A 5,611-nucleotide genomic window follows, 5' to 3' on the forward strand; every position below is an offset into this window, starting at 1 on the left:
ACACTATTTGGCCTTAAACAACTCATAATGGGTTAGGTTTTAGCACTTAAACATTAATGGAATGTTAGGTTTAAGCACTTAAAACACTAATGGAATGTTAGGTTTAAGCACTTAAACACTAATGGAATGTTAGGTTTAAACACTTACTGCTCCAATTTTGCTGCAGCTATATCTCCACCAAGAACTCAAAATGGGCCTTCGACCTCTTCACATCAAATGATCCACAATGAGTGTAGATCATTGTGGCAAATTTTTAAAGCTTTCTTCCATGTGGTTGGGCCGGAAACGCTGCTGGACCTCTTACAGGTCCAGTTTTCCAGTTTTGCTTCTGCAGAAAATTGGACTGATTGTTTGAAGGCCTTCCACTCAAAACTAGCTCTGGAACTCTTCATAAGAAATGATCCTTGAGCTGTCTAGAATGGATCTGCAGAGTTTCAGCTCATTTAGAGTTCATTTGATCAGTCTGCCACCCCTCCTTCCTTGTTTATCTCGGTTTCTCCTAGCCGAAGTAGGAAAATGTGCTAAAGTTGACTTTTCATGCTTCCATAGTAGGCTTTATTTAGCCTCTAAATATATATTTCGAACTTGTCGACAATATATAGCTTGAGCCACTGACGTTGGCTCAATTTCTCCAAGACGTGCCTTGTCAGGCAAAAATGCTCATTTTGGGCCCAAACAGCTCCACCAGGCAAGTGTTATGTACAAGTACTACCAGAAAACCAGATTGGATGCACGGTTGACAATTCATCTAAAGAATCTTATACTGTGAGCCATAATCTTCTCCTCTCCCATGCAGCCATGCTACTGTTGTTAAGCTCTTAGAGAGGAGTTTCAGGTGAGTCAACACATTATGATTCAATGATATTATAATTTATGATGTCTAGTATCAAATACTAGGAAAATGATTTGCGGCCTCAATGAGGCCTAAGATTTGTGGTCTCAATTTTAGGTGTCATGCCTTGTCATCTGTACACATCACCTATTTGTCAAATCATGCCATGTAATTCTCGAGAAAAATATCATCTTATCCTTCCAAAATCTAATGACTCTAAATTATTTTGGCTTCTTCTAAAAAGAAACAAAATTTGGCTTTCTTTCATTTTTTTTCTTTTCATTACACTCATGTTAGATTTAAACAACAATTTTTTTTTTCTTTAATCAAGAATAGAAAAAATTTCATGTAATTCAGTCAACAGACTTGCATGTACATTCGATTAATAGATTTGCAGAACACATATACATGAATTCAACCTTTATTGGGTTTCTACAAATTTTGAAAATACACTACTAAAAACAATTGCTTTTGCGACGCCTATTTTGCGACGGCAAATTGAGTTTTTGCGACAGAAAAAACTTTTCGCGACAGAACAATGAGTCTTTTGCGACCGAAATGTTGGCGTTGCAATAGGTGCGTCACAAGATCCATTTGCAACGGTAAAATGTCGTCGCAAAAGATAATTGCGACGGTATTCTCTTGCCGTCGCATCAGTTATTGTTTTGCGACGGCAATTTGCTACGCAGACTTCCGTCGCAAAGTTTTCATCAGGGTAGCCTATGTAGAGGTATTTGCTACGGCTATGATGCCGTCGCAATGTGTATATTTTTAAAATAACTGCCAAATCTTGCCACCAAAATTGTTGCTACGGTTAGTTTGCCGTCGCAAATATATTTATCAATTTTTATTAAAATATTTTGATAAATAGATAAAACTATATAATTTTATACCAATTGTGATGCTGAAATGGCCGTCGCAAACACTAATTTTATTTTTTTATTATTATTATTTTTTTTGCTCATTTCCACAAAATTAAACAAATAAATAATAATAATAGTTAAGCAATTAAATATCTGCATTTATTAAATCAAATAGGAAATTAACATTAATTCATAAAAAATATAGTTAAACATATCCATTGAGTCATCGTACCATATTCAAATACAAACACTAAAACGAAAATTATAACCACACTTGAAATAAAACAACAATCACAACTGTACCATTTTACTCTCATTTTGTTAGCTTTGCACTTGCTTTCATTTGCTTTGCTCTTTTTGCCATGAGAACCTGTAATATAAACATAGAAAAACCAATGTTAGCTTAATGTCCAGTAAGCAAGATAGACAACAAATGCACATATTCATTTGTGATGGTGTCTATGCAAACAAAACAAAAAACATTAAGGCATTGATGGACCTCAATCAATAGTAACAATTATTGTAATGCACATGGGTGTGGTTGTGTGTGCTGCATCCACTCCCCAATATATACCTGAATAACAGAAAGATGGGAAAAGCTGACAAACAGCATAACCAGAAACATAGCAGATTCCTCATAGAAGCAACTAATGATTACGACATATAAGTTCATTTACAAGAAGCTGAGGAAAACAAAAAAACAATGTTCAAGATGCCTGAACACAGAATTGAAACAGCATGGCCAGAAGCATAGCAGATTACTCATAGAAGCAACTAATGATTAGGTTCAAGTTAGACAAATTGCATCTCAAGTAAGCAATTAACTTACCATGTTGAGCTTTGGCATTGTCCACATAAGCTATGCTGCAAACCCAAAATCACCTACGTAGAAGCAACTCACTTGAGAGTAGAGACAATGTTCTAACTTCTAACCATCATTCTCAACCATTATTTTCCATGGTCTTCCAGTATGTCTTGTGACATTCTCCAAAGATGGGGACTACATAAGAAATATAAACAGATCGGGTTATCTTCCTACCACTCAAATATATACAACCAACCTTATAGGAAATGAAAGGAATTATCAGTAGTAAGTACCGGGAATAGAAGCAGGACAAGACACTTTGAAATACACTAAATCTCCTATGAATAAGGATCAGAAGTTAACAGAAGCTCAATATACTACATGACCCTGAACTACTGAGCACAAAAGAGAATGTAGTTTAACAGAAGCCAGAGGCTGCAGGAATATTTAAGTTCCTGTGTTCAAATTTTGTTCTGTTTCAGAAGGACCTTGATCAGATCCATGAACTCTAGGAAAATAGGATCAGCCCTGCTCCATCCCGTGGAAGTAAACATCTTATACCTAAAGAAAGTGAAGTATTTTCATTGTATGTTAAAAGTTAAAACATATGGACACGTTATTATACCTGCATAGCTGCTACTGAAGCCAGTAATGCTTCACATTCATCAAGCATGGGTTTCTCCTACACTACTACAACAAGTTCTGAAACCAAACCATTCCCCCTCCACCTGTTCATGTAAATATAAAGTTTCAAACTATTAGTACATTCTTTTGTGAAACTTAAAGCTCAAAGGAACTTTACCCTCAAACAATGAATTAGTCGCTTGACTGTATATGCATACTTTCCAGTAAAACTGAGGACTGTGAACTTTAAGAATGGATTTTAGAGAACAGTCCTTTCTGCTTCCCTCAAAGGTGAACATTGTGCCTCCCTCTTCTAATAAGCTGCATACAAAACAACATTCAAACTATATTAATTGTATTCATATCTGATGAAACTTATTCCAGATTATGAAAAGAAAAAATGTAGAAAAGCAGCTAAAATAGAAGACAGAAAAAGAAGAAAAGTGGCACATGCAATGCAAGTAACAGTAAGCCTGTCACATTTATAATCCAAGTTGAGGAAGTAGAATATATTTCAAGAACATAAGTATTACTCACATTAAACATCCGGTAGATATATAATGTCTAAAAAATCTAGTAACAAATAGGCGTGCTGCTGTTTCCGTCAATGAAAGAGCCATATATTTTGGGTTTCCCAACAGGGCACACCCTTTTCCAAGCATACCATGTGCTGCAGCCACTCCAGTCTGCAATTCCACTTTGCCAATGTATTAAGCTTCTTAATTAAAGTAATTTACCATTCACTTCATCAAAATGAATAATTACCGAGGAGGTCAATCACTCTTTCATATTATATATATACTATTACATGTATCAGTTAGTTATACAATAATATGATCTAATTACTAACTCCTTCATCACATACCTTTAGCCCATCCTCATGTCTGGGTTACTCTCAAGCACCTCAAGATAACTGCCAAGGAACTTCTGACCAGAAACCAAACCTAAACTACTCCGATTTCAATGAAATTTCATAGACACTAAGCTAACACACTAAACAGGATACTGGTAAATTTTTAGGGATTTTGGAGATCATTTGCTATGCTAATGAATTAAAAGAAAACAGAGGACAGAAAACTGCAAAAACATAAACTAAAGAAATAAACAAGAAAAACTCCAATTGCACTATAACACTGGACCCTATCATATTCTACTGAGGCGCAGGACTAGGGGTTCTAATTCTTCTAATTAAATTTGGTTTTGAGTAACATTAACTTCTAAGAGATCTAAATCTAAAAGCGTTACTATACCTCTAGAAAATACTCATGGTACTGCTTCTAATCGGCACTGCTTGAACAACTCTACCTGCAATGAAGCAAATAACAACAATTTCAAACAGATGTTATCAGAACTAGAGTTACTGCCAATTTCAAACAATTTGAAGGCTAGAGTTGCTGCCAATCATAAATACGAATCTGCACTCAGAACTTGATAAGATAGAAGATTAGAAGGCATAGCTAGCTAGATTTGGGTGTTTGGTATTTTAGGAGGGGCACTTTGGATAAAAAGGATTTCGATTTCGCTGAAGAGAAAGAGGATTTGGATAAAGAATACAAGCAAGGAGCTGGGACCCTGGGACTGAGATAGGTTTTGACGAGAGGCTTAGGCTTCGCATTTTGACCGAGAGAGAGAGAGAGAGAGAGAGAGAGAGAGGAGAGGATAGGTTTAATTAAGATCTTTCTTTCTTGCTTTTTTCTTTCGGATATATGATTTCAATGGCAGATTTATTGAAATCTTCAGAACGGCGGGAACGGTGAGGTTCCGGGCTGAGAAATTTCCAGTTTAGGACTCTGGGCGAGAGAGAGAGAGCGGTGAGGTTCTGGGCGAGAGAGACATAGAGAGAGCGCGCGGTGATGTTTGGGACTTTGGGAAAAAGAGGGAAAAAATTAGGGTTGTTTTGTTAGTAGGAAATTTGGACAAAAGAAAACAAAAAACAAAAAAGAGGGAAATTTTTTTGGGCCAGTGCAAAGATTACGGTTGACCAGTTCGATCGGATTTAAAAATATAGTGAAATTGGCTAAATTTTTTACCACACTCATAATTTATTATAATAATTTCATCAAACGGTCGGTTTTCCCATTTTCTTTGAATTGATAGAGATTACCCTTTGGAGTGTATGATATATAAATATAGATTTATAAAAGTAACTAAGTTTGACATAGTTGATCGAATTCGAAACAAGAACCAAATTGGCTGGATTTTTTACAACCACCATAAAACATTACAATTTCTTCATCGAGCGGTTGGTTTCTCCAAATTCATTTTTCACTTCATGGTTGCTTTAGAATGAACCTCAACAATTTAAATGCAATGTATAAGTCATACAACTTTAGGAGGAAAATTGGTATAAGCTAACATCTTTGTAATTAAAATTTCATCTTATGTCCATGCACATCCATCAATGAAATATTTACAAATGTGATGTGAAAAAATAAGCACATTTCGCGGTCATCACGTCATCGGTCAACCAAGAAGACATACAAGTGA

General features: G+C 35.6%; 1 long non-coding RNA gene across 2 annotated transcripts; it reads right to left on the bottom strand.

The window, feature by feature from the left end:
* Positions 1-1,976: 1,976 nt before the first annotated feature.
* LOC133718527 (uncharacterized) lies at positions 1,977-4,744 on the bottom strand. 2 transcript variants are annotated; one of them, XR_009850349.1, is made up of 7 exons: positions 4,375-4,744; positions 3,662-3,810; positions 3,343-3,445; positions 3,126-3,228; positions 2,525-2,695; positions 2,195-2,269; positions 1,997-2,065 (listed from the first exon to the last, which is right to left on the bottom strand). It is a non-coding gene; the product is annotated as an uncharacterized LOC133718527 (long non-coding RNA). The 2 variants fall into 2 exon arrangements; XR_009850350.1 differs by lacking the exon at positions 2,195-2,269 and having other exon boundaries at positions 1,977-2,065.
* Between the last annotated feature and the right edge of the window lie 867 nt (positions 4,745-5,611).

This window comes from Rosa rugosa, chromosome 6, assembly GCF_958449725.1.
Source record: "Rosa rugosa chromosome 6, drRosRugo1.1, whole genome shotgun sequence".
NCBI lineage: Eukaryota > Viridiplantae > Streptophyta > Magnoliopsida > Rosales > Rosaceae > Rosa > Rosa rugosa.